Below are 11,166 nucleotides of genomic sequence, written 5' to 3' on the forward strand. Positions count from 1 at the left end.
CTGTAACAGGACTCTGGGGCTCTGACCACATTCAGATCCTGATTGCAGTCTAGGCCCCCCATAGAACAGCAGGACCCCCCCAACCTCAGCCCCGGGCAGAGGGGGGCACATATGGTCATTCACAGACCAGGAGGGAGGACAGAACCTCACACACAGAGATCCTTATGGGGTGGGGAGGTCCCAATAATACTCAAAAACTCAGGAACCACCCCAAAACCAGTCACAGGCCGGGGAAATGAGTAAACAGAGAAAAGACAAAAACACCATTGAGAAATACTTTGCCTATGATCCCAAGAAGGATCAAAACACTCAATCTGAAGATGAAGAAGTACAAGCTCCTGCATCTAAAGACTCCAAGAAAAACAGAAATTGGGCTCAGGCTATGACAGAGCTCAAAAAAGACTTTGAAAATCAAGTGAAGGAGATAGAAGAGAAATTGGGAAAAGAAATGAGAGAGATGCAGGAAAAAACATGAAAAAGAAGTCAGCAGTTTTGTCAAGGAGATCCAAAAAAAATGCTGAAGAAAATAGCATGTTAAAAACCAGCATAGGTCAAATGGATAAAACAGTTCAAAAAGTTGAGGAGAAGAATGCTTTAAAAAGAAGAATTGACCAAATGGAAAAAAGATAAGAAAGCTCTCTGAGGAAAACAAATACTTCAGGTGTAGAATGGAACTGAGAGAGGCTGCTGATTTTATGGGAAATCAAGACACAATACTTCAAAACCAAAAGAATGAAAAATTAGAAGAAAATGTGAAACATCTCATTGAAAAAACAACTGATCTGGAAAACAGATTCAGGAAATATAATTTTTAAAATATTGTAATACATTACAGTCATGATCAGGAAAAGAGTCTTGACATCATTTTCAAAAAAATTACTACAGGATAATTGCTCTGATATCCTAGACACAGAGGGCAAAATAGAAATTGAGAGAATCCACTGATCTCCCCGAGAAAGAGATCCAAAAAAAAAAAAAACAACCACCCCTAAGAATATTATAGCCAAGTTCCAGAACTCCCAAGTCAAAGAGAAAATATTACAAGCAGCCAGAAGAACACAATTCAAATATTGTGGAGCTGCAGTCAGGATCACATAGGACTTAGCAGCTACTACATTAAAAGATCATACAGCTTGGAATATAATATTCTGGAAGGCACAAGAGCTCAGAATGCAACCAAGAATCAACTACCCAGAAAAACTGAATGTCGTCTTCCAGGTAAAAAAGATGTACTTTCAATGAACCAGGGGAACTTCAAATGTTCCTGCTGGAATGGCCAGAGCTGAACAGAAGGTTTGATTTTCAAATACAGGACTCAGATGAAGCATAGAGAGTGGAGAAGGGTCAAATATGAGGGACTTAATGATGATGAACTGCATGTATTCCTGCATTGAAAAATGATACTGATAATACTCATATGAAATTTCTCATTTAATAGAGCAGGTAGGGGGAGCTTTTATAGATGAAGCACAGGAGAGATCTGAATTTGAAAATATAATATAGTGCAAAAATGGAGTCAATGGATAAAAGGGAAATGTAATGGGAGAAAGAAAAATGAGAGGTGGAATAGGCTAAGATATTTCACATAATAAGATTTTTTTTATTACAATGAGCTATTGCAATGATATAGAAGGGGGGAAAGCAAGAGGGAATCTTCGCTCTCATCAGAGGTGGCTAGGAGAGGAAACACCATATATACTCAATGGGGTATAGGCATCTGGAGTAAGAAGGAGAGAAGGGGAACAGGGGGAAGGCGGGGGATGTGAGTGATGGAGGAGAGGATGGACCATGGGGGTAGAGTGGTCATAAAGAACACATTTTCTTTTTTGCTTCCTGCAAGGGGCTGGGATTGGATGGCCTGTCCAGGACCATAGGGCCGGGTGGATGCTGGTCCTAAGGGGTGGTATGCGGGCTTGGGGCCTCTTGGCCCCAGGGCCAGGGATCTATCTGCTGCACCACTCAGCTACCCTACAGTGCATTTAAGAAGAGGGACAGAATGAAAGGAGAGAGAAAATATAGTATATGGTAGTGGGGAAGTACAAATGGACGAAGTTGCGATCAGCAATAGCAATGGTGGAAAAATATGGAAGTAGCTTTTGTGATGGACTTGTCATAAAAAAATGTGATCCACACCCAACAGAGCTGGAAGTTTTGGAACACAGACTGTAGCACATTTATTATTATTATTATTGTTGTTGTTGTTGTTGTTGTTGCTGTTGTTATTTTAGGGGGGTTTGCAGGGCAAATAGGGCTGGGTGGCTTGCCTGGGGCTACACAGCTGGGTGATTGTTGGGTGTCTGAGGCTGGATTTGGATCCAAGTGTTCCTGGCTCCAGGGCCAGTGCTTTGTCCACTGCACCACCTGGCTGTATCCATCATCATCATCATCATCATCATCATCATCATTATTATTATTATTATTATGCTTTTTATTATTATTATTATTATTAATTTTAATTTTTTTCTCTTTCCTTTTCTTTATCACTCATACAGGCTATTATTTTGGAGGGGAAATGGTATTATGTTTAATATTAGTATTTTAGTAATGTATAAAAATATCATTTGTACAAAAATAAGAATAAATAAATAAATCAACAACAAAAAAGAAAATACTATGAAAAAAGATTTACATTAATATCTCAAGAGGAGCCCCCAAATTGTTATCAATGGCTCAAAAATACTTGGTTCAGTGATTTAAATGGTTTTTATTAAGCTATCTTAATAAAATGACACATCTTTCTCATGGTGGGAGAGAGGGGCAGGGAAATCCCAACATACAAGCTCTTTTATGCAGTTTGAAATGCTTTGTTCCTGCCCCATCATGCCAATCATAGACTGGGGTCACAAATCTAATTGATACTTTGGTTCCTACACGTTTCCTGTCCCTGCTCATTATAGTAAAGTGCAAGAACAGCTAGATCTCCTTGAGTATGCAGAAAGGAGAAGGTCAAGACTAGGTTAATTTAAACACAGGTGGGGCAGTTTTTGAGGCTAAATCTTTTATCTTTACTCAGTACCTGACCATAGGCAACAATATAGGCAGATCCTAGTCTTTGCAAGTAAACTATGAATCCTCCCTTCACATTCTTGTGGAACCCAAACACTCACATTTTCCTCATAGAGGACATCACTGGGTCTTCCCAAGAGGCATGCCCTGAAGATAGCAGGAGCTACTTAGAATTCAGGTTCCCTCATTTGTCACCTGATAGAGGCTGGCTGTCAGGTGTCAGGCCTTCTATCCCACCCCTGACAGGAAGATTTTAATTGACTGCAGAGGTCCATGCAAGAGGGCAGTGCCTACATAAAGTCCCTTCTTTTGTCCCCTTTTCTTTTCTTTCCTCAGATGTCCAGGAAAGAGGGTGAGGAGAAAGGAAGGTTTTCTTTCTGTCCCCACCCCCAGCATCGGAGACAATAGGATGTAGTTTATACAGCAAGCCAAAGACAGTCTGAAACCGCCAGCCACTTCTGCCTTTCCATTTCCTCCCTGAGCACATCATTGACTAGCATCTACAGAAGTGAATATTTTCCTCCCCTTGTGGCATCCTTAAGGGTGAAGACAAATCCCTGAGTTTGGGATTTAATTAAGTTGCCAAGAGGACCCCTCCTAACTGAAGAGGGGGCTAGACTGGCCAGGAGACCTGGACCAGTCTTCTAAGCCTCTCAGTGCAGATCCAAGGCTCATCTGAAATACTTGTTCAGAGGTTCCACACTGGGTCTTGACCCTTGACCTTTCAGTCAGTCAAGTAGCCTTCATTAAATACCTCTGATGTCCCTGGCTTTGGGCTAAGCCCTAAGAATATAAAGAAAGACAAAGGACAGTCCCTGCTTTCAAGGAGCTCACTATCTAAGGGGAGGGGGGTGCTGGGGGAGGCAAAGACCAAACAGCTATGAACAAACAGGATCATTTGAAGAAAACTCTGAGAAGCCCCTAAGATGAAGGAGCACTCTGGAGGAGAGATGAGGGGGAGGCCTCTGGGCAACTCTGCCTCCCTGAAACCCAAATATAAGTCAGGACCACAGGGGAAGGATCTTCTGGGGTCTTTACAGAGAAGAAGGGCTCCAGAGCAGGTGCTATGAGTGAAAGCTTTGTCATACATGTTTCTTACATGTGACCCTCCTGACTGTTGCAGTGTAAGGAAGAGCTTTCCCCTCCTGGAGATTCCATGTGTATTTGTGGGAAGGAAGGTTTTTAGGAGAAATTTTTTGTTAACTATCTTTACCATGTTCTCTGTCAGTTTGAGTTGGGCAGTACTGTTTACTTCTCTTTCTTGTCTCCCTTCCCTTCTTCTACCCCCCCCCACCCACAGAAGGCACTCTGATAAACTTTACATTGTTTCCATGCTATACAATGATAAAAATTGAATGTGTTGAGAGAAAAAAATATATCCTTGAGGAAAAAATAAAATATTAAGATAGTAAAATTATTTAGTACATAAGACAACTTTTTTTTTAAATTGAAGGTAATAGTCTTTGGTCTTTCTTTTTACTCCACTGTTCTTTCTCTGGCTACAGATGGTATTTTCCCTCACAGATACCCTAAGATTGTCCCTGATTATTGCACTGATGGAATGAACAAATCCATTAAGGTTGATCAGGAATCCCATGTTGCTGAGATGCTGCTCAGTTCACTCAGCATCAATTCATGCAGCTTTTTCCAAGCTTCTCTGAAATCCCATCCCTCCAGGTTTCTAATAGAACAATAGTGTTCCATGGCATACATTTACTACAATTTGTTCAGCCATTCCCCAATTGATGGAAATTACATTGATTTCCAATTCTTTGCCACCACAAACAGAGCTGCCATGAATATTTTTGTACCAGTGATGCCTTTATCCTTTTTCATGATCTCTTTGGGCACATTCCCAAATTTCTTTCCAGAAAGGATCCAACCAAGAGTTCACAGCTCCACCAACAATGTATTAGTGTCCCATATTTCCCACATCCCTTCCAACATTGAACATTGTCCTTTCTGGTCATATTGGCCTATCTGATAAGTGTGAGATGGTACCTCAGAGTTGCTTTAATTTGAATTTCCCTAATCAGTAATCATTTAGAGCAATTTTTCATATGACTGTGGATAGCTTTGATTTAATCATCTGTAAATTGACTTTGCAAAAATTTTGACCATTTGTCAATTGGGGAAATGGCCTGCTTTTTTTTTTTTTTATAAATTTGAGTCCATTCTGTATATATTTTAGAAATGAGTCCTTTGTCAGAAATGCTGGCTGTTTCCCAATTTACTACATTTCTTTTGATCTTGATTATAGTAATTTTATTTGTGCAAAAGCTTTTTAATTTAATGTAATCTAAATTATCTAGTTTGTTTTTAATGATGTTCTCCATCTCTTCCTTTAATGATGTTCTCCATCTGCTTCCCTTTCCATAGATTTGACAGGTAAATTATTCCTTGATCTCCTAGTTTGCTTATAATATTGTATTTTATGTCTTTTTTTATTTTTTTATTAAAGATATTATTTGAGTTTTACAGTTTTCTCCCAATCTTGCTTCCCTCTCCCCACCCCCACCCCACAGATAGCACTCTGTCAGTCTTTACTTTGTTTCCATGTTGTACCTTGATCCAAATTGGGTGTGATGAGAGAGAAATCATATCCTTAAAGAGAACAGAATTCTCAGAGGTAACCAGATCAGAGAATAAGATATCTGTTTTTTTTTCCAAATTAAAGGGAATAGTCCTTGCACTTTGTTCAAACTCCACAGCTCCTAATCTGGATACAGATGTTACTCTCCTTTGCAGACAGCCAAAAATTGTTCCCAATTGTTGCACTGATGGAATGAGCAAGTCCTTCAAGGTTGAACATCACTCCCATGTTGCTGTTAGGGTGTACAGTGTTTTTCTGGTTCTGCTCATCTCACTCAGCATCAGTTCATGCAAATCCCTCCAGGCTTCCCTGAATTCCCGTCCCTCCTGGTTTCTAATAGAACAATAGTGTTCCATGACATACATATACCACAGTTTGCTAAGCCATTCCCCAATTGAAAGACATTTACTGGATTTCCAATTCTTTGCCACCACAGACAGGGCTGCTATAAATATTTTGGTACAAGTAATGTTTTTACCCTTTTTCCTCATCTCTTCAGGGTATAGACCCAGTAGTGGTACTGCTGGGTCAAAGGATATGCACATTTTTGTTGCCCTTTGGGCATAGTTCCAAAAAGCTCCCCAGAAGGATTGGATGACTTCACAGCTCCACCAACAGTGTAATAGTGTCCCATATTTCCCACATCCCTTCCAACAATGATCATTATCCTTCCTGGTCATACTGGCCAATCTGAGAGGTGTGAGGTGGTACCTGAGAGAAGCTTTAATTTGCATTTCTCTAATAATTAATGATTTAGAGCATTTTTTCATATGGCTATGGATTGCTTTGATCTCCTCATCTGTAAATTGCCTTTGCATATCCTTTGACCATTTGTCAATTGGGGAATGCCTTTTTGTCTTAAAAATATGACTCAGTTCTCTGTATATTTTAGAAATGAGTCCTTTGTCAGAATCACTAATTGTAAAGATTGTTTCCCAATTTACTACTTTTCTTTTGATCTTGATTACATTGGTTTTATCTGTGCAAAAGCTTTTTAATTTAATGTAATCAAAATCATCTAATTGGTTTTTAGTGATGTTCTCCAGCTCTTCCTTAGTCATAAACTGTTACCCTTTCCATAGATCTGACAGGTAGACTAGTCCTTGATCTTCTAATTTGCTTATAGTATTGTCTTTTATGTTCATGTCCTGTAACTATTTGGACCTTATCTTGGTAAAGGGTGTGAGGTGTTGGTATAATCTAAGTTTCTTCCATACTAACTTCCAGTTATCCCAGCAGTTTTTATCAAAGAGGGAGTTTTTATCCCAGTGGCCAGACACTTTGGGTTTATCAAACAGCAGATTACTATAATCCTCTCCGGCTTTTAGACCTAGTCTATTCCACTGGTCCAACACTCTATTTCTTAGCCAATACCAAACAGTTTTGATCAGTCGATGCTTTATAATATAATTTTAGATCTGGTAGTGCTAAGCCACCTTCGTTTGCATTTTTTTCATTAAGCTCCTGGCAATTTGTGACTTTTTATTTCTCCATATGAATTTACTTACAATTTTTTTTAACTCATTAAAGTAATTTTTTGGAATTTTCATTGGTAGGGCACTAAACAGATAGTTTAGTTTTAGTAGAATTGTCATTTTTATTATATTAGCTCTCCCTATCCATGAGAAGTTGATATTTGCCCAGTTATTTAAATCTGATTTAATTTGTGTGAGAAGTGTTTTATAATTGTTTTCAAAAAGATTCTGAGTCTGTCTTGGCAAATAGACTCCCAAATATTTTACACTGTCTGAGGTTACTTTGAATGGGATTTCTCTTTCTAGCTCTTCCTGCTGTTTCTTGCTAGACATATATAGAAAAGTTGAGGATTTATGGGGGTTTATTTTATAACCTGCAACTTTGCTAAAATTGCTAATTGTTTCCAGTAGTTTTTTAGATGATTTCTTGGGATTCTCTAGGTAGACCATCATGTCATCTGCGAAGAGTGAGAGTTTTGTCTCTTCCTTCCCAATTCTAATTCCTTCAATTTCTTTTTCTTCTCTAATTGCTGATGCTAACATTTCTAATACAATATTGAATAGTAGTGGTGATAATGGGCACCCTTGTTTGACCCCTGATCTTATTGGGAGTGCCTTTAGCCTCTCCCCATTGAATATAATGCTTGTTGATGGTTTCAGATAGATACTGCTAATTATTTTAAGGAACAGTCCATTTATTCCTACACTCTCTAGTGTTTTAATAGGAATGGATGTTGTATTTTGTCAAAAGCTTTTTCAGCATCTATTGATATGATCATATGACTTCTGATAGGTTTGTTATTGATATAATTGAGTATACTAACAGTTTTCCTAATATTGAACCATCCCTGCATTCCTGGAATAAATCCTACTTGATCATAATGTATTATCCTAGTAATGACTTGTAGTTGTTTTGCTAAGATTTTATTTAGGATTTTTGCATCTATATTCATCAGGGAAATAGGTCTATAATTTTCTTTCTCTGTTTTAACTCTTCTTGGTTTAGGTAACAGTACCATATGGGTTTCATAGAAAGAGTTAGGCAGAGTTCCATCTTTCCCTATTTTTCCAAAGAGTTTATATAGGATGGGAACCAATTTTTCCTTAAATGTTTGGTAGAATTCACTTGTGAATCCATCAGGCCCTGGAGATTTGTTTTTAGGGAGTTCAATAATGGCTTGTTGAATTTCTTTTTCTGAGATAGGGTTGTTTAGGTATTTAATCTCTTCTTCATTTAACCTGGGCAACTTATATTTTTGTACATATTCATCCATTTCACTTAGATTATCAAATTTATTGGCATAGAGTTGGGCAAAATAATTTCGAATTATAACTTTAATTTCCTCCTCATTGGTGGTGAGTTCACCTTTTTCATTTATAATACTAGCAATTTGGTTTTCTTCTTTCTTTTTTTTAATCAAATTGACCAGAGGTTTATCAATTTTATTGGTTTTTTTCATAATACCAACTTTTGGTTGTATTTATTAATTCAATAGTTTTTGCTTTCGATTTTATTAATTTCTCCTTTAATTTTTAAAATTTCTAATTTGGTATTTGATTGGGGATTTTTGATTTGTTCTTTCTCTAATTTTTTTAGTTGCATGTTTAGTTCATTGATTTCCTCTTTCTCCAATTTATTCATACAAGCATTTAGAGCTATAATATATCCCCTGAGAGTTGCTTTGAATGAATCCCATAGGTTTTGGTATGTTGTTTCATTATTATCATTATCTAGGATAAAATGGTTAATTCTTTCTATAATTTGTTTTTTGGCCCACTCATTTTTTAAAATGAGGTTATTCAGTTTCCAATTTGCTCTGGGTCTATATCTCCTTAGCCCAGTATTGCATATGACTTTTATTGCATTGTGATCTGAGAAAGATGTATTCACCATTTCTGCCTTTCTGCAGTTGATCATTAGGTTTTTATGTCCTAGTACATGGTCAATTTTTGTATAAGTTCCATGCACTGCAGAGAAAAAGGTATATTCCTTCCTATCCCCATTCAGTTTCCTCCATAAGTCTACCATATCTAATTTTTCTAACAATCTATTTACCTCCCTAATTTCTTTCTTGTTTGTTTTATGATTTGATTTATCTAGATCTGATAGTGGGAGGTTGAGGTCTCCTACTAGTAGAGTTTTGCTGTCGATGTCTTCCTGTAATTCTTTCAGCTTCTCCTCTAAGAATTTGGGTGCTGTCCCACTGGGTGCATATATATTCAATATTGAAATGACTTTATTGTCTATGGTACCTTTTAGGAGGATAAAGTTTCCTTCCTCATCTCTTTTAACACTATCTATTTTTGCTGCTGCTTTGTCTGAGATAAGGATTGCTACCCCTGCTTTTTTTTACTTCAGCTGAAGCAAAATATATTTTGCTCCAACCTTTTACCTTTACTTTATATGTATCTCTCTGCTTCAAATGAGTTTCTTGTAAGCAGCATATTGTAGGATTCTGGTTTTTAATCCACTCTCCTATTTGCTTACATTTTAAGGGAGAGTTCATCCCATTCACATTCAAGGTTATGATTACTAATTCTTTATTGCCCTCTGTGCTATCTTCCCTCTGTTTATATTTCCCCCCCTTTCTCCCCCTTTATCCATATTCCCCAGTATTTTGTTTTTGAATACCACCTCCTTCAGTGTGTTTGTTCTCCTATATCACACCCTCCCCTTTTTTTCCCCTTTTCCTTTTTCCCTTTTCCCTTCCCTTCCTTTTGTTATTTCCCCTTATTTCCCCCACTCCCCTTCCCTTTCTCCATCCCCCCTCCCCTTTTTCCCTTTTAATACTTGAAAGGTTTGGTGTTTTATAAGTTAACTGAGTATGTGTAGGTTGACTTTAAGCCAAGTCTGATAAGAAGAAGATTCAGGTGTTTCTCCTCTGCTCCCTTCTTCCCCTCTATTACCATAGGTTTTTTGTACCTCTTAGTGTAATGAGATTTGTCCCATTCAATCCCCTCCCTCCTCCCATCTCTTTCTTGTCCCTCTTTTTAGGGAGGTAGTGTATTTTTTTAGATCATTCTATCTAGGTCATAGAAAATTCTGAGTGTCTGTGCCTTCTAGTTCAGTATATTCTATTGAATAGAGTCAAAATTCCTGAGAGTTATTAGAGTCTTTCTCCCCAGTGCGGTTGAAGCCAGTTACATCCCATTAGATAGCAGTCTCATGGATAGGTCATGGATGTCCAGTATTTCTGACTAGGTGTATTCTCTCTGTTAGAGTTACATTTCTTAGGATTTATGAGAGTCTCTTTCCCCCCATGCTGGAATATAGGCAGTTTCAACTTACTGGATTGCATTTTTTTCCTTTTACTGCCCCCCCCCCTTTTTTTTTCCTTTTCAAGTGTCTCTTGAACCTCCTGTTTGATATCCAAATTTTCTGTTTAGCTCTGGTCTTTTCATCAGAAATTTTTGGAATTCTTCCATTTCATTAAATGTCCATACTTTTCCCCTGGAAGAGAAGGCTCAGCTTTGCAGGAAAGTAGATTCTTGGCTGCATTCCAAGCTCCCATGCTCTTTGAAATATCTCATTCCAGGCCCTTTGATTCCTTAAAGTTGATGCAACCAGGTCCTGCATGATCCTTACTGTGGCTCCTTGATATTTAAATTGCTTCTTTCTGGCTGCTTGCAGGATTTTCTCTTTTATCTGATAGTTCTGGAGTTTGGCCACAACAATCCTTGGTGTTTTCATTTTAGGATCTTTTTCTGGTGGGGATCAATGTACTCTTTCAATAACTACTTTGCCCTCCGATTCCATGATGTCAGGGCAGTTTTCCATCACTAGATCCTGTATTATTAAGTCCAGGCTTTTTTTCTCTTCAATGTTTTCAGAAAGTCCTATAATTTTCAGCTTGCCCCTCCTCGATCTATTCTCGAGGTTAGTGGTTTTGTTGATGAGGTATTTTACATTTGCTTCTATTTTCTCTATTTTTTGATTTTGTTTAACTGACTCTTGCTGTCTCATGGAGTCATTAGTTTCTGTAGACTCCATTCTTTTTGGGGGGGAAGGAGTTTTCTTCATTAACCTTTTGCAACTCCTTTTCCAATTAGTCAATTCTACTTTTGAAAGAGCTTTCCATTTGACCAATTGAG

The sequence above is a fragment of the Macrotis lagotis genome, chromosome 1 (genome assembly GCF_037893015.1).
Source record: "Macrotis lagotis isolate mMagLag1 chromosome 1, bilby.v1.9.chrom.fasta, whole genome shotgun sequence".
Lineage (NCBI taxonomy): Eukaryota > Metazoa > Chordata > Mammalia > Peramelemorphia > Peramelidae > Macrotis > Macrotis lagotis.